Source organism: Erinaceus europaeus, chromosome 5 (genome assembly GCF_950295315.1).
Source record: "Erinaceus europaeus chromosome 5, mEriEur2.1, whole genome shotgun sequence".
In the NCBI taxonomy this organism is placed as follows: Eukaryota; Metazoa; Chordata; class Mammalia; order Eulipotyphla; family Erinaceidae; genus Erinaceus; species Erinaceus europaeus.
Genome location: NC_080166.1, coordinates 86,363,435 through 86,382,041, shown reverse-complemented (window position 1 = coordinate 86,382,041; position 18,607 = coordinate 86,363,435). Strand labels below are relative to the sequence as shown.

Genomic DNA, 18,607 nt, shown 5'->3' with positions numbered 1-18,607 from the left:
CCACCTACAAGGAAAGGCATCCAGAACAAGTCCTCCTTTTGGCTTATCTCATATAATTTGATTCCTTAAGAGAGCCATCCAAGATGATTCATTGCTGTGTATTTACCCTTAAACTAAGACCACTGTTGTTTGTTTTTCTCCTTTGGTTCATACAAAAAAATGCCACGGATTTGTGTGCATTGATTTTGTAACCTGCCACTTTCATGATTTAGCATGTTGCTTCTAACAGTTCTCAGTGGAAACTTTATATTTGTTATGTGTATTAATATGCATCTACAAGTAGTAATAATTTTGCTTTCTACTTTTCAATTTGGATTCTTTTTATATCTTTTCTTTGGGTCTAACTGTAATATTGATGTTTATTCTCACCCATAAAAGATAATAAAAGAAAAACATTAAATATGCCATATATATATATATATATATATATATATATATATATATATCAAATTAGAAATAGGGGCTGAGGAGATGGCATAATGGTTATGCAAAAAACTTTCATGCCTGAGGTACTGAGGCCCCAGGTTCATGCTCCAGCACCACCATAAGCTGAAGCAGAGCCGTGCTGTGACCTTTCTTTTTCTGCATCGTTCTATGTTTCTGACTGTCTCATTAAAAAATAAATATTTAAAAAAGAATAATAGGAAAGTAGACGTGAATCAGCCATTCTAATACATGCATATTAAATGCTTTATTTATAAAATAAAGACTGGCGGTTGAGCTCTCGTGTTACAATGTTCAACGACCCAGGTTCAAACCCCTGGTCCCTATTAGCAGAGGGGAAGAGTCAAGAGAGGTAAAGTAGTGCTGCAGACATCTCTTTTTCTCCTTCTTCATCTCCTTCATGCATCTCAATTTCTTTTCTTTTTTCTTACCAGAGCACTATTTCACCCTGGCTTATGGAGCCTCAGGCATGAGAATCTGTTTGCATAACCATTATACTCTCTACCCTCCACCTTCAATTTCTGTCTCTTACCCATCAGATAAGTAGGTAGATAAATAGGTAAAATGAATTTCTAAAAGTAAATCATGAAGTAAAGACTGACTTATTGGAAGTCTACTTAACTTGCTAGGTGTGGAAATGCACCCTCATGATGAATTGTTTTGTGATGCCACATTTCCTCTATAAATGATACCAGAATTGACAGGAAAGACTAACAGTTAAGATTTGAATAATGACATTTGGGAGTTGGAAAAAGACAGTGTCTTCTTGAGCACTCAACACTCAACCATGAGCTGTGTTTCCTAGTCTGTTCACTTCTGCCCGATTCTCCCCCATAATTATAATTCTCTTTGGCTTGTTTTTAAATGTGGTTAGTAGAATGGCTTGTTTTCATTAAAGAAGACCGTTCAAGAAATATTCTGCTCTGTGAAATATCTTCTCTGGTTGACCTGTGACCAAAGAAACTGAGATTTAAAGCCTCCCCCACTTAGCCTATACCTGGCCAGTGATGGTACTGGCTGCATCTCTGGGAATTTTTAGTTGCTGTATTTATCTCAGTGAATTGCCTCAGGGACCAAAAAAGAGATACCATCTTAGGGAGGAAATTGGCCAACTCAGTATAACATTTTAAAGAACAGAATATCAATTTTTCCAATCGAATTAGATGTAAAGTCCAATAGAAGCTAACTGAACATCAGAAATGGGTATTGAGCTGGATGCTTTCACACTTATCTCAAGTCTCAGACCAGCGATTTTATTGGAATGCAGCTTTAAGAACACAAACTCAGGGCATAGTACTTGGGAATAGTTCCTTTCTCCTTTCCCCCTAGGAATTTGTTATGTTGAAAGCATAATATTTTGAATATCTGGTATCTGCTTACAAACTTCTTTTGTTCTTTTGTCTAGCTCTGAGGCCTCCAAATTTTGATGGGCCAAAGAACAACAGTATTATACTATTTTCAAAGCTAAACAAAAGGATAAAAATCATGTAAGTAACTTTTTTTATTTCATGTAGGAAAATGTTCTGCTAGGAAGCACATCTAAAAGATGGTTCAACTCACTGTTTACAAACTTAAAAAATTATTCAGTTATTTTAAGAAATCCCCATTGACACTCCAAATAATGTATTTTTGTCATTAATACTTTAGATAGTATCTTGAATACTTAGCCTTTATTTATTGTCTGTTAAGTATTTCATAAGGTATATTTAGAACTACTCAATATAAATCTAAAAGTTTCAACCTGAGGACACTTGGAAGAACTGCAGAACCGATAGTGGGGTACTATAATGTAGATCAAAGAAAACCAAGAAGCTTTCTGCTTACTTACTTTCATGTACTGTAATGTAAAATTAAATCTTGGTTACTAAATCTTAAGTACTAAAATTAATCTAAGGAGAATAACTAGCTGGCAAGCACTTTTCAATTTCATACACCATACTTTCAAGAGACAATAAAAGACATCTGTTTATGAAGAAATTTGAAGGTTTTATAACAAATGTTCCAAACAGCTCATCAGAGAAATGTTCACACATTATGATGGTAAGAATGGACATCCAGCAACACTAAGATTCAGCATTACAGTTAGAGAGCATGTGTGCCTTTGTTATCTTCGCTAGCCTTGTTCAAGACTACAGTGATGAAACTATAAAGAAGTATTCCAATGTGCAGTAGCACTACTTTTTAAATTGGAATCCATTCGAATGCCATGATGTCTTATTCAAAGGCTAGTTTCTAGTTCTAGAAATAATATAGGGCACAGCAATTAAGCAGGAAACTGCGTAATTTCTTTTCAAGCAAGGTGAATTTAAGATCTTTTTATGAAGCACGCTGTCCACAGACCAACCAGGTCAGCATGATGTGAGAACATCTTAAAAATGTCCTATGTCTGCCCAGATGTGGTCAATCATAATGAGCATTTTTTTAAGGAGATCCTCAAGTGCTTAACATATGAGAAGAAATGCCTGTCAAACCCCAGGGTGCCTGTTGCATTTCAAATTTTGGGAGCATGCAAATCCTAAATGTCCTGGACCCAAGTGGACCCATACTCAGGAGACCTATACTGAAAAATACTAGAATTCCTAGCCTCTTCAGTCACTGGCAAAAAAAATATAAAAGTGACCAGAAGAGTCACACCCAGTAGAGCACAAACCATACCATGCTCAAGAACCCAGGTTCAAGCCCAGTCCTCACCTGAAGCAGGGGGAAGCTTCACTAGTGGTGAAGCAGTGCTGCAAGTATTCCTCTTATCTCTCCCCCCCTCCATCCCCCTATACTTTTCTCTGTCTCTATCAGAAGAGAAATTTTTTAAAAGAAGGAAAACACAAGTGCTGGCAGTGGTGGAATCATTCAAAACAAAACACCTTAAAAAATGTCTAAAATTTCCAAATTCCCATCTACCTTCAAGTGATGTTCTCTTAATAGGCATTAACCCTCACCACCCTCCTTGTCCCCCCCAAAAGAAAATTTACTAACAAGTTTTTATGAGAGGAGGGCGGTGAGGATTGATACATGTTTGTAGCTATTTCTCTTAGCTGACTATAGCTGTCTTTTAATTGTGATTTAAGAAATTTAATTTGAAAATAAGACTTAAGAGTGTGAAAAATCATCTGTATTATCTCTACCTACTGGTAACTTGAAAATCTACATAGCATTTAGAAACCACTCCACAAAGAACCTCTCTAGTTTCTATTGAACTCTCTATACCATGTGCTGTGCTCTTCCTGTGTATTAGATTATTACACCTTTCCACTCATTGGATCTTTCAATAATGAAAAAGATACCAAACCAATTGGCATGGAAATTTGTACAAGATTATGGAGGAAATTAAGCTCGAAGTGAGTAGGGTACTTACCTTGCCACACATATGGTTCTAGGTCCAGGCTAATAATGTCTTTTTAATTCCCTTTATTTCAGTTGGTGGGGGTGGGGGAAAACCACAGTACCATTCCACCATCTCAGCACCTGTGCAGCTTCCCCTGGTGTCCCAGTGTTTCCATGTAGTGCTAGAGTTCAAGCCTGGGGCCTTATCCATTTTAAAAGACACCTGCTCTACTGGATGGGCTGCCTCCTGACTCTCTTTCAAATTTCATTGAAAAAAAAAAAACTTGTCAACACAGCAGCAGCTAGGGAAATGACTCAACTTGTAGAGCATTAGACTTATGCTCCTGAGGTCCCCAGTTCATTTCCTGGCAGCATATATATATACCAGAGGTGCTTTGTCTTTTCTCTCTCCCCCTCCACCCTCCTCATTAATTTTTTTAATTAGGGATTTAATAATGATTAACAATATTTTAAGATAATACGGATGTGTTGCCACACAAGCAGAGTTCCATGTCCCATCCCCTCCATTGGAAGCTTCCCTATTCTTTATTCCCTCTCTGGAAATATGGACCAAAATTCTGTTTGTTTGTCTTTATTAGTGATTTAATATTGATTTACAAAATTACAAGATAACGGGTAAAACTCCACACTGTTCCCCACCAGAGTTCTGTATCCCTGTTCCCTCCATTGTAAGATACAACAGTTCTCCTAAGGTTATAGATATGGGTTAACTGTTATTTCTATGACTATCTCTCTATACTTGTATATATTTGCCTGTTTTTTTGTGTTTTTTTAGAATGTTAATTCTTTTATTTATTGATTGATTTATTCCCTTTTGTTGCCCTTGTTGCAGTTATTATTGCTGTAGTTATTGATGTCGTCATTGTTGGATAGGACAGAGAGAAATGGAGAGAGGAGGGGAAGACAGAGAAGGGGATAGAAAGATAGACACCTGCAGACCTGCTTCACCACTTGTGAAGCAACTCCCCTGCAGGTGGGGAGCCAGGGCTTGAACTGGGATCCTTACGCTTTGCGCCACCTGCGCTTAACCCTCTGCACTACCGCTTGACTCCCTATTTGCCTGTTTTTTAAGGTCTCTCCCATTCCAAGTCACACATAAACCTATTACTACATCCAAATGTCCCTGTCTTTCTCTTCTCTCTCTGGGTCCTGATGGAGTTGGAGTTCAGAGCTCTCTGGTCATCTCCCCCCACTTCTCTCCCACCAGGAGTCTGGATCATATTATTTTTGGGTTGCAGAAGGTGGGAGTTCTGGTTTCTGTAATTGATTCTCCACTGGACATGGGTGTTGGCAGGTCAATCCATACCCCCAGCCTGTTACTATCTTTCCCTCGTGGGGTAGGGTTCAGGAGAGGTGACGCATTGGTAAGGTCATCTGCCCAGGAAAGTCAGGATGGAATCATGATAGTATCTGCAACTTGGTGGCTGAAAGTCTGTAAGATATAAAGCAAATTGTTCAATAAACAGGAACCCAAAGGTAGGTAGGAATAAAGCAAATGAAACTAGAGGTCTTCACATGGAAAGAAGCCAGGAAGTCTATTGTAGGTATATTCCATTTGGCCCATGATTATAGTATTTTTTGCCAAAGCTCAATAGCTAATATGGTGGGCTAAAAGTATTGCCGGAGAAGATGGTGTCAGAGATGGAAATAGGGATATAAAACTAGATCAGGGCAGAGAGTAGCTCCCAAATCTGAGGAAAGTACACACACACACACACACACACACACACACACACACACACACACACTCATTTAACACAGGAGCCCGTGTAACCTCTGAGCTCACAGTTCATTGTCACAGCTAGGAACATTCTAGGCTGCACTCATTTCAGGACCAGTGTGGCAGAGTAGGTTGACCCAGCCTCCCTCCAGAGTAGAGCCATCCCTACCATTGCTGCTCTACATTGAGAGCAAGATCCTGGAGAGGACCACAGGAGGGCTCATGATCACATTTTTGATGGAAGTGACTGGTGATAGTAGAGAGAGGAATCTGTTAGTGGTCTAGGCCCATCATTGTGGGAATCCAAGGATTCATTGACTAGAGCCCCAGATGATTAGGTGGCCTGGTGTTGATCAAAAAGGCCATCATAAAAGTGTGCTGATCTCTTACCCTTATCTAGCTTTTGTAGTCCTTTCTTTGTCTGACAAGATTAGACTTAGAGTGATTGAGTGAACTAGGGAGGAGAGGAGGGCGTCTAGACCTAAGTAATAAATATCTGATTAGGTACTTTCTGGTGTCTTGCTGAGGTCTTTCTACTTGCTTGCTGAACTTACTGAGTTTTAAGTCTACTCACAGCAGACTGTTGATCACTTACACTTGGAGGTATCTATTTCCCCCTAACTTATGGATGCATATGCACATGTACCCTGTCCCTGAGGCCCTAGTCTATATCTAGGATCTGTAACTTTGTAATGAAATATGGCATTTGAAATGGAAACTAGGGAGTCCCATGTGTTAGGAAGGGTCTCACCAGATTATTGGAGTTGGAGGGCTGACATCAAAGTGTAAGTGTTCAGTAGTCTGCTGTGAGTAGACTTAAACTCAGTAAGTTCAGCAACTAAGTAGAAGGGCCTAAAGAAGACACTATAAAAGTACCTTGTGAAGCTTTCCCCCTGCAGGTAGGGACCAGGGGCTTGAACCTGTGTCCTTGCACACTGTACTGTGTGAGCTTAACCAGGTGAGCTACCATCTGGCCCCATTTTCTTTCTTTCTTATCAGTTTTCTAATTTATTTATTTATTTATAAAATAAAAATATATTGACAAGACCATAGGATGAGAGGGGTACAGTTCCTACCACCAGAGTTTCACATCCCACCCCCTCCCTTGAAAACTTTCCTATTTTTTATCCCTCTGGGAGTATGGACCCAGGATCATTGAAGGGTGTGGAAGGTAGGAGTTCTGGCTTCTGTAATTGTTTTCCCTCTGAACATGGGAGTTGGCAGGTCGATCCATATTCCCAGCCTGTCTCTCTCTTGCCCTAATGGAATTGGGCTCTGGAGAGGTGGGACATATTAGTGAGGTCATCTGCCCAGAGAAGTCAGGTTGGCATCATGGTAACATCTGCAACTTGGCTGAAAAAGCATTAAGATAAAGCAGAATGTATTGTTTTATAATTAGGAACTTAAAGGCAAAAATATAGTAGATGAAGATTTGGGATCTCCATTTTAGAAAAAGCTAGTAGGTCTATCTTAGATATATTACAGGCTTTCCTGGTCTTTATCCCTCTGTTAGTATGGACCCAGGGTCATTATGGGGTGCAGAAGGTGGACGGTCTGGCTTCTGTAATTGCTTCCCTGCTGAACATGGGCATTGGCAGGTCGATCCATACTTCCAGCCTGTCTCTCTCTTTCCCCAGTGGGACAGGGCTCTGGGGAATTGGAGCTCCAGGACACATTGGTGGGGTTGTGTGTCCAGGGAAGTCTGGTTGGCATCATGCTAGCATCTGGAACCCGGTGGCTGGAAAGAGAGTTAACATACAAAGCCAAACAAATTACTGACCAATCATGAACCTAAAGGCTGGAATAGTGCAGATAAGAGTTGGGGGAGGGTCTCAGTTTTATAGATAGCTAGTAGGCATGTTTTAGTTATATTCAAAGGGCCTGTGACTGTACTAGCTTCCCCCCCCCCCCAGCCTGAAATCTGATATACAGGTGGATCCAAGTTATTGTTTGGGGAGATGACATCATGGCTGGAAAAAGGACCAGAAAGCTGGATCATGGAAGAGAGTAGCTCCCTAATATGGGAAAGGGGTGTAAATATTGTTGACTCTAAAGCTCATTGATTTGGTGCTCATCATTTCATATGTGTATGAGTTTCCAGAATTGTTACAGAGGTAGAAACCAACCTATGTGACTGAAAATTAAGTATGAGCTAAGTTAAGTGGAAAGTAAGGGCCTTCCAGATGAGGGCAGTGTAATAATGGTAAAATGACTTAACAGGATGTGTCTGGAGAGAGGAGAAGAGTTCAAGTCTCAGTAATGCTGATTAGTAACTGTGTGATCTTGATTAGGTTCTGTTATTTGTGTTTCCCTCCCTCTACCTACCTACGGGGGGAAAGACAGAAAGTGAACACATGGGCTCGTGTTCACTTAATAGAAGTCCGGGAGTCTGGTAGCCTTTCAGAAAGGATTAGGAAAACATGTAATATTAACATGGGCTTGAAAGTAGGTGAGGATGAAAAGTGAGTATCAAGAGATAAAATCAGATTCCTAAACAGGGAAGATGTTGAATGCCGTGCTAAGGAGGTACATTTCCTCCCAAGAAGTGTTGGTATGCATGAGACCCCTTCTGTTTCATTGGTTTAATACCCCCTGCTTAACACTGGATTCTATTTACATAACCACTTCATTCTATTTACATAACCTCTGTTAACAAGCACCACCCTCCCTCCAGGGCATTAGTGGTTCAGTGATAGAATTCTCGCCTGCTCCACCCCCTCTCCTTGTCACACCCTGATCCTCTCCTTGTCACACTCTGATTTTCACCAGTCACTTTTCTCTCCACCCTCTCTGTGTCACATCCTGTTCACGCCCTACTTGGGAAGTATATATAAAGACAACATTGTTCGTTTTAGTAGAGTTTAGCTTAGCTTGGCTTATATTGTGCTGCGTTCTGCATGAATAAAGAGATACTGCCTACAGCTCAACCATGAGTCCCTGGTCGTCTGTTACCTGCCTGTGAAGCCAGCTCGGCGAAAACAACATAGCCCGAAAACAACAAAGAAATAAGGATTCATTGAGGAAATTTAAAAGAAGAATGTTTGATTTGTATTTCTATTAGGGGGAACTCAAACTGTTCACTGGAGGATGGACAGAAATCACAATGCAAAGGATGAGGGGTAGTAAGATGCTGCCTGGGACCCACAGGGAACCCTGAGCTCAAGATGTATGAATGGTTGCTTGCGTCACGAGTGTTCAAGTGATTGCCATGGGGGAATAGCTAAAGAGAGAAGAATATTTAAAAAAAGAATGTTAGAGTGGGAGTAGAGACTCTCATGCCTGTAGCTCCGAAGTCCTAGGTTCATTTCCCCCCCACAGCACCATAAGCCAGAGCTGAGCAGTGCTCTAGTGAAAAGAATAAAGAAAGAAAGAAGGAGAAAATTAGTCAGAGTTTATGGAGGAGAAGGGCAGCTATTCACAATGGACAGGTGTGTCAAATGTTGCTAAGGATTTGGTAGAAGGTAAATGATGGCAACTGCCATAGCTGACTGCCTAACAGCCCAAAGTGGAGAGCTAATCCTACAGAATAACCATGGGAACCCAGAAGAAGGCAGCTAGCCCCCTTTTTCTCTCCTCCGCCTCCCACCTCTCTCACATTTTGTGAAAAAATAAGAATTCTGGGGACCAGGTGGTTAATGTGCACACCTGGTTAAGTGCACACATTATAGTGCACAAGGACCCAGGTTCAAGCCCCTGGTCCCTACCTGCAGGGGGAAAGCTTCGTGAGTGGTGAAGTAGGGCTACAGGTGTTTCTCTGTTTCTCTCCCTCTCTATCTCCACCTCCCCCTCTCAGTTTCTCCCTGTCTCCATTCAATAATAAATAAATAAATAAAAATGTTAAAAGAAAACAAAAGGAAGAATTCTGCACTGGAGAAAGTGACAAGGGAGGCACAAGTGTCAAGTACCTTGATAGCCAAGCTTCTGTGAAGTAGGTGTTTGGTGAACAAAGCAATGGAACAGCATGGTTGGTTTTCCCTTAAAAGAAAAGAAAAGAAAAGAAAAGAAAAGAAAAGAAAAGAAAAGAAAAGAAAAGAAAAACTTTCCAAAAGGCCTTAGTGGAAAAGTATCGCCACAGCAGTAGAATGAGTAGGAAAAAGAAAGAATGCTTCACATGGGGGTGGGTGTACTTTTTCCTTCCCGGAAGGATGATGAGGTGAAGGCATGGACCTCCAGTATGTGGTGATTCCAGCAGAGGCTGTGAGAGGTGTTGGGTGCTCACTTTCTGTCTCTGTGTAGGGAAACCATCTCCTCCCATGTGGGATTGTAGGCCAAACTCTTCTATTTCCTTCTTGCCTGCTGAATTCTGCTCACATTTCACAGCCCACCTCAGATGTGCCACTTGTTCTGGAAATGGTCCCCCAAAGACCTTGGCAGGCTTAGCCTCTCCTTCCTTTATGTCTCCCTCAGGGTTTTGCTGGGAGTCGGTATTGTAAGTAAAGTAGCCCTGCTCTGCAGTGGAACTCAAGAGGTGGGCGTGATTTGCCTGTGATCACCTGGGCTTTCCAAACCTAAGGTCAGATTCCTTTCACTTTCATAACACTCCTCCCTTAGGGGCATAAAATAATATTCTTTTTTTAGAAAGAGAAAGAGATGAGAGGGAGATAGACACCTGCAACCTCGCTTCACCACTCATGAAATTTCCCTGCTGGTGGAGACTGAAGGCTTGAACCCAGATCCTTGCGTACTTTAATGTATTCAGTCTACCAGGTACACCACAACTCAGCCCCTGAGGAATCTTTTTTTTTTTTAAATCTTAACTATTTCTTTATTTGATAAGGCAGAGGGGGAAAAGAGATATAAGGGAGAGAGACATCTTCAGTATTACTTCAGTGTTAATGACAGTGGGTACTAAGGATTTGAACTTGGGTCCTTGGGGCATGGAAATATGTGCACTCAACAGGTGCATGACAGCCCAGCATGGGCATAGAAGAATCTTATGACTAGAAAACTCTAGCTACTACTTCAGACGGTTTGGTGTTTTGTTGTTTTTTTTTTCCTCTTTAATTTAAGGAAGAATACTAAGGACTGTGTCAGATAAGGTTTGTGAGAAGTCATTTGTTCTCATGGTCCAGTAATGAAAAGCCTTTTACCATGATGACCCGGTATAAGCTGGAACCCGACTTAGAGAAAAGCACTGGCTTCTCTGTCTAATTCAGAGAAAGGACCCTGCTTATGAGTGAATAAGGGATCAAAGCAAGATAGTGAGAAATGAGTGGGAGTGCAAACAATTAAAAATAATACTACTGAACCTTGAAGTAGAAAGTTTCATGAGTGGTGGAGCTATGCTGTGGTGTTTCCCTCTCTCTCTCTGTCTGTCTGTCTCTCTCTCTCTCTCTCTCTCTCCCTCTCTTTCATCCTTGATCTAAGATCTAAAAAAGAAAAAGAGCTAGCTGTGGTGTTTCCTTCTCTCTGTATTTCCCCTCCCTCTCTGTATTTCATCCTTGATCTAAGATTTAAGAAAGGAAAAGAGAGCCATTCAAGAATGGTGAAAGTGCAATCACAAAGCCCCAGTCAAGATCTAGTGGCAAAAAAAAAAAAAAATTGAAAAAGAAAAAGAAAACAGTGGTGAAGGAGGAAGCAGAAAATTATATTGAGAAAGCTGTGTTGTGGAGTGGCCTGGCTTTCCCTGGTGAGCCACATTCACAGAGCAGAACAGTTGCCCTCCATTTTATTTTCTTCTTTCTTTCTTTATTATTATTATTTTTTAAACTTTCTCTCTTTTTAAGTTTATTGACTTGAGGGGGGACATTAGTATTTTTTTTTTACCACTTAACAACATGACTTACAAATAAAACCTTATTAGAAAGTATGAAGTTCATACAATGTCCAGGACATAAATCTTCTTGTTTTCTTCCTCTCACAGAAGAGATAATATTTCTGTCTTCAAGAAAAAAATGCTACTATATGCACATAAATGCACCATTTTATTTTCTATAGGATTATTTTGGAAGATTCCAGAATCTGCAGGTGTATTTGGTTAGTAGTGACTAATTCTTTGGTAAAAGAGAGAGAGAGATAAGGAGTGAAGGGAAAAACACATCAAAAAGTAGACTTAACTGTCATTTTTCTCTCTTTTTTTTTAATGATTTTTTTTTGGAGGCTGGGCAATGGCACTCCCAGTAGAGTACACACGTTACCGTGTCCTCAGTCCCTACCTTGTGAAGTAGTGCTGCAAATATCTATTCCTCAACCCCTCTCGATTTCTGTTCTTCTTTTTTTTTAATGGCTACTGAGAGTAGTGAATTTATCATGCAAGCACCTGAGGCCCAGCAATAAACTCTGGTGGCAATTAATAAAGAAAAGAAACAGAAAAAAAAATAAAAGAAAAAAGGCATTATTTGGCACACATGGTGCAGGAATTTGGATTATGACTCTTCCAAAAAGTTTCTCATAAGGTTAATTTTCAGTCCAGCTCTCTATGCAGAAGTGCTCCCCACCTCTCAGTCTGTTTTCCCATGTATCCACTGGACACTGACACTCACCTTGGATAGCACCTGAAGGTTAGCACATCTCAGTTTAACTTACCCATCAAACCTACTCTTCTGACTCTCATTTTCAGAGAAGCAAACTGTCCAGTGGAAACCAGGATCCCCTTCCTCATCTTCTGTCTTTCCAGCTCATTTGGACTTTTAACTCATTCATTCCACCTCCACAGTTTCTCTCCAGACTCACTGCTAAGTCACCTCCTAACTACTATCTTGGTTTCCTTGACAGACTCTCATTCTTGTCTTCCCACTTGCCTAAGGGAAATACAGATTCTTTTATTCTTTTCTAAAAAAATATTTTACTAACTTCATTTTAATGATAGACTGGAACACTGTCCAGCTCTGGTTTTATGGTGGTGCTAGGGATTGAACCTGGGTCTTTGGTTCCTTAGGCATGAAGGTCCTTTGCATAATCATTCTGCTTTCTCTCGAGCCTAGAAATTTCAGATTTGTTAGCAGCCACTGAAACTCCCTCAGTGCTCACCCTTGCCCCTTCCTAGTCCCTTTCTTCATCCACCCAACACCCAGCACTGACAGTCGCTCCCTCATCTCGGTCTTGCTTTTCCTAATCCTTCTTCCAGCAGGGCCAGCAGTGCTTTCTACATCGCTCTTCAGGATTTACAGTCCTGCTCCTGCCTTTAAATCAGTCTTTATTATGTCCCACACAACATCTGTGCTAATGACGATGACTGTATGCATACCACTTTGTTGCACTTGATTTTAAAGCTTTTGCCTCCCCCTGTTCTTGCTGGAGAGATAGAAAATATATAATTTTTACTGAATGTCCTTGGCCTGGGACTGAGAGAATTCAGGATACACTATAGAGGAAGAGAGAGAAAGAAATGAACACACTGCTTCTCCATGGGGAGAGAGAGAGAGAGAAAAAAAAGCAAAATGTAAACCTCTGGGAGAAAAGAATCCTGCCTGTTTAAGTGAAAGCATGACACTTTACAACCATAATTTACAACACCCTCGAAAAAGAAAAAAAAGTAATAATAACCTCACAGAGGGCGGCAAAAATGAGCTTCATCCTTTTCTTTGGAAACTGTAATGCCAGCCCAGCAGCCAGTGTGATAAACCCTTCAAAGACATGAAGCCTATTTTCCTGAAGGGTAACTGCACTAGAAGAAGCAATTTCCTGAAGTAAAGAGACACCACCCACACTCCATTCTCCAAAATGTGAAGATTTATCATCTGTTTTAGCAAGCAGTGAGGGTAATATATGGCTGGAAATCACTTCATTGAGACCCTGTTAATTGAGCCCATGGCAGAGGGCTGTGCTGTTATGAGGCGGACTGGAACCAGGAAGGGCTGTAGAGGCTGATAAGAGTGCCAGACAGTCAATTAGGCTCTGATGAGCAGGGCTGCGTCTGCTGCTGCTGCTGGCCTTGAGGAAATGCTTGGGGACAGTTTCAGTAGAAGCATCATGGTTAAAGAATAGGAAAGCTATCAGGGGATGGGATGGGATACAGAGTCCTGGTGGTGGGAATTGTGTGAAGTTGTACCCCTTTTATCCTATGGTTTAGTCAGTGTTTCCTTTTTATAAATAAAAATTTTTTTTAAAAAAGAAATAATCTCTGGAAGGAAACAAATGGCTCCATTCAGATAGGCCCTACCTCCTGCTGCAGGAGAAACTGGGGGAGGGAACCCATCACCAAAGTGCCACTTGCTATTTGCCCCTTGGTGTCTAAAGACACCTCACATGCCACCTTACCAGTCCAGCGGGGCAGGAACCGCAAGGCCCAAGTAACCCTGAGAGAGCCCATGGGTGGGGGGTGGGCCGGGCAGGCAGAAGAAATGGGGAGAGGGGGAGTCATTGCTAGAAGGCTGCCATGACCAAGGGCTGTAAATAAATACTTTTATTTATTATTTATTTTGGATACAGAGAGTAATTAATAGAGAAGGGGGATACAGAAGAAGTGAAACACTTGCAGCCCTGCTTCATCACTCAAGAGGCTTTCCCCCCACAGCTGTGAACCAGAGGTTTGAACTTGGGACCTTGTGCATGGTAATGTGTGTGCTATATGAAGTGTACCACCACCTGGGCCCGGATCTGAATCTTCTAATCAAGACTGAACAAACATTGTGTCCTCTCCTCAGAAGATGAGTGTCTTCTCTGACACAACCTGAGGGCGTTGAGGGTAAGTGGTGCATTATTCCAGCTGGGACTATCCTTCTGCCCCAAGAGCACTGATCATTTTGAATCTGCAACCTAGGGGCTTGAGGGATGAGAGTCTTTTTGTATAGCCATTATGCTGTCTCCTCACTCTGATGCTTGCTTCTGTTCCTCTATGTGTACCTCCAGTTTCCTGCTAAGCTGTTCTCCTCCGAGTTTTCTCATCTGTGCTAGTCTCTGTGGGAAGCATTTCATGACTTTCTGCTGGAGCTTCCATCACCACCTAAGAGGGGGCTAAGGGCATCATGTCAGACAGTTTTGTGTGCTCTCACTAGAACACATAAGCAGAGCAGTGCCATGCCTACTTATAATTTATAACTGTGCCAACATTACTAGATTCAAGTGTCTAAGAGAAAGGATGCTTTTAATTCGTCCCCCCCACCCTCTATTCTGACACAGAATACTGCCCAGTTTCCTATTTTAATTTAGTTGTTTCTTTCATTCACTTTTTTTTTTTTTTTTTTTTTTTAGTACAGATTCATCACTCTGGGCTTACTCAAAGCACAAGGAAACTGGTTCAAGACCCTGGCCCCTACCTGAAGGGGAGAAAATTCACGAGCAGTGAAGCAGTGCTGCAGTTCTCTCTCTCCCTCCCTGTCTATCTCCCTGTTTTCTTTCAGCTTCTCTCTGTAGCTATCCAAAATAACTAAAATATATTGAGAGAGAGAGAGAGAGACCCCACAGCCTTGAACTCAGGCTAGAACCTGGGTTGTGCTTGGCATAGCAGTCACACTATCTGAGTGAGTCATTTTTTCAGCCTTTCGTTAGGCTTATTGAACCTTAATAAGATGGAATGATGTAAAACAGGCTATGTTGTATAGTATGAGATGAAACAAGGCAAAGTTGGTAATATTTGTAATATTCTAAATCAAACATTAAAGACACTACTACTGGTTTACAATACAGATGTTGACACATGGGTACAATTTCTCCCATCTTCATGATAGATGTCTACAGCATTCTCACTTCCAACGTAGGTCCTTTTCCACCACCATGCACCAGCACCCCAGTACACTTCCCACCCCTTCCCTTCTCCGCCTGCTCCAGAGTCCTCTGCTGTGGTGTAATACACCACACCCAGTCTAAATTACACCTTGGATTTCTTCTTAAAGATACTACTGTAAAAAAGATCTATATGGGAGTTGGGTGGTAGCACAGTGGGTTAAGCACACATGGTGTGAAGCTCAAGGACTGGCATAAGGATCTGGGTTCAAGCCCCCGGCTCCCCACCTGCAGGGGAGTCGCTTCACAGGCGGTGAAGCAGGTCTGCAGGTATCTGTCTTTCCCTCCCCCTCTCTGTCTTCCCCTCCTCTCTCCATTTCTCTCTTCCCTATCCAACAATGATGGCAACAATAGTAACTACAACAATAAAACAACAAGGGCAACAAAAGGGAATAAATACATAAATATTTAAAAAAAAAAGATCTATATATCTATTTGTTAATGAGTAAAAGAGGGAGAACTGGAGCATCATTTTGGTATAGGTGGTATTGGGGATTGAACTCTGGTCCTCATGCAGACTAGGCCAAAGGGCAGAAGAAGATTCTCCAGGTTCTCATACAGTAATTTAAGAGGTGACAATTTCTGTCTAATAAAATCAAGAACTTTTCAAGTTAGTGTTATGTCGATACAGTGTGCATGAAGTACTATGTATTCTTTTAAAGTTTAATAAATTTTGACAGACATACAAGTAGTGTATTCATCATCTATTATCTTATTATAGCTAAATTGTCCTTTTGGAGAACTCAGGAACAACTTGCCCCTAAAATAATAGATATAAATGACTAATGCACATAGAAATACAACATAAATAGTTGGCTCAGTGTCTTACTGAGTTCATATGCTCTTTGAAAATTGGATTGTTTTGACAAATTACTTATTAGCCAGAAAAAGCATTAAGAGATTATTTCTCCACTGTGATTTCAAAATTTTTTCCTAATGATAAAATCATTTGAAATAGCAGAGGGCAGCCAGAGTAGTTTTACTCAGGAAGAGATTACTTCATACTCACCAGCAACAACATAAGCAAGAAAAGGAAACTTGCTTCAGTTTTTAAATGTTTAAACTGTTTAGTGTTAAAGCCAGTGGCAAACAATCGCAGTCTTCAACAGCATGTAATTCAGAATTCCTTCTAAGTGCTTTTTAAAAATATTTATTTTCCTTTTTATTGCCCTTGTTATTTTATTGTTGTAGTTATTATTGTTGTTCTTGATGTTATCGTTGGCTAGGACAGAGAGAAATGGAGAGAGTAGAGGAAGACAGAGGAGGGAGACATAGACACCTGCAGACCTGCTTCACCGCCTGTGAAGTGACTCCCCTGCAGGTGGGGAGCCAGGGGCTTGAACCGGGATTCTTAAGCCGGTCCTTGGGTCCTTGTGCTTTGCACCACTTGCGCTTAACCCGCTGCGCTACCACCCGACTCCTCTTCTAAGTGCTTTTGAAAGAGCACATGCTTGTGGGTATTGCCTACTGTGTGCTGCTCTTTCCGTTTTTCTCTTGTACTTAATACTACTTGAAGAAAAAAAAATTTGTACTTGTTGTTATTGATGTCCTCGTTGTTGGATAGGACAGAGAGAAATGGAGAGAGGAGGGGAAGACAGAGAGGGGGAGAGAAAGACACCTGCAGACCTGCTTCACCGCCTGTGAAGGCAACTCCTCTGCAGGTGGGGAGCCCAACCAGGATCCTTAATCACACCACGTGCGCTTATCCTGCTGTGTTACTGCCCGACTCCCGAAGAAACTTTCAAGCTATATCACTGCTTTATTTTATTTAAGTTTTGTCATTTCTAGGACTTTACTGTTCCATGCCAACTTTTTCAGATACAAAGAGACAGAGGAAGAGAGGGGAAGACATCAGAGCACTGCAGCTTCTCCCCAGCACAATTGAGGCCAGGCTTAAAGCAGGTTTGTGCACATGGCAAAGCAGGCACTCTCCCAGGTGAGCTCGCTTGCTGACTCTATATCATTGTTTTGTATTAGTTTATGTTCTCTGTTTTCCTCTTGCATTTTAAAACATTTTACTCTAAAAGGTTTCTAAATATTTCAAGAATCGCCTTACAAGTAAGTGATGTTTCCTTCAAAAAGGCAAGGGAAAGTTTAAAAATCATAAAGCATTGTTCTTTATTCACTTCATAAGAAAACATTAACATTATCTGCTTTGTCCAAAATAATTCTTTTTTTTTTTCTTGCCTCTAGTCACTGGGGCTTGGTGCCAACACTGTGAGGAATAGAAGGATAGACACCTGCAGACCTGCTTTACTGCTTGTAAAACGACCCCCTTGCAGAGGTGGAGCCAGGGACTTGAACTGGGATCCTTGCACAGGTCCTGTGCTTCATACTATGTGAGCTTAACCTGGTGAGCCACCACCCACCCACCCCTTTTTTTGTTGCAGTTTATAGAATGAAGAACTCCTTGAAATGAGTTTCTGTGTAACTATCAAATTAGATGAATTGCTTTTTACTTTTATACTTTTTCAAAGTATTACCATACTGTAACAATTAATTGGTCTTATAGTTCAAAGGTTTATTACTATTTTGTTTAATTTGTCTGCCTGGTTTCTCTATAGACAATATATGAATAAAATTACATGGCACTTATTTTTTTCTGTCTGATTTCTTTCCTTTGCACAATGCCCTCTAGATGCATGCATTATGTCAAATAGCAGGATTTTATCTTTCTTTACTTCTGAATAGTAGTCCATTGTGTATATATACATCTTCTCTATTCATTTTGACAGTCAGAGTATTTAGGGTGTTCAGCTGTTAGGCTTTATAAATAATTCTGCAGTTTACTGTGGGAATGCATAGAATAGAGTAATGGTTATGCAAAAAGGCTGTTATGCCCGAGGTTCTGATCTCCCTACATTCAGTCTCCAGCATCACCACAAGCTAGAATTGAGCAGTCTTATAGTGAAATAAAAAAAGGAAGGAGAGGGAGGGGGGATTGAGGGAGTACAAAGGAAAAAAGAGAAATAATGAAAGAGGAGAGAGAGAGAGAGGAATGGAGAAAGAGAAATAAGAAAAAGAAAAAGGGGATGGAAGAAGGGAGTACTACTGAAACGTGCAATTTAACAACAAAATAAGTGGGAATGCCTACACTTCTTTGAAAAAAATGTAATAGACAGAAATGGATAGCAAAATCATATAGAATTCACGCTTTTTGTTTTTTTCCTCTTATTTCAGTTAGACATACAGGAAGATGATAGATACATAGGTAGGTAGATAGATAGGTAGATAGATAGATGATAGATAGATAGATAGATAAATAGATAGATAGATACCATAGCCCCAGAGCTTCTCTCACTGCATGGCACTCCCATTTAGTGCAAGGCTCAAACCAGAACCTTACTCAGGGCAACGTATCTGCCCTACCTTGAGGTGTCTTTCAACAAGTTTTCTATTTTTAATTATTTTAGAAATCTCCATATTGCTTTTTTGACA

The 18,607-nt window shown here is 40.8% G+C and overlaps 1 long non-coding RNA gene across 2 annotated transcripts in view; it reads left to right on the top strand.

Annotated features, from left to right (window-relative positions):
* Positions 1 to 18,607, top strand: part of LOC132538705 (uncharacterized) — a 216,868-nt gene that overhangs the window by 5,497 nt on the left and 192,764 nt on the right. Inside the window, exons 2-5 of one of the 2 annotated variants that reach the window (XR_009550060.1) lie at positions 1,850 to 1,931; positions 13,962 to 14,132; positions 16,988 to 17,071; positions 17,363 to 17,522. This is a non-coding gene — a long non-coding RNA (uncharacterized LOC132538705). Of the gene's footprint in view, positions 1 to 1,849; positions 1,932 to 13,961; positions 14,133 to 16,957; positions 17,072 to 17,362; positions 17,523 to 18,607 lie in introns of both variants that reach the window. The other variant, XR_009550059.1, reaches the window with a different exon arrangement.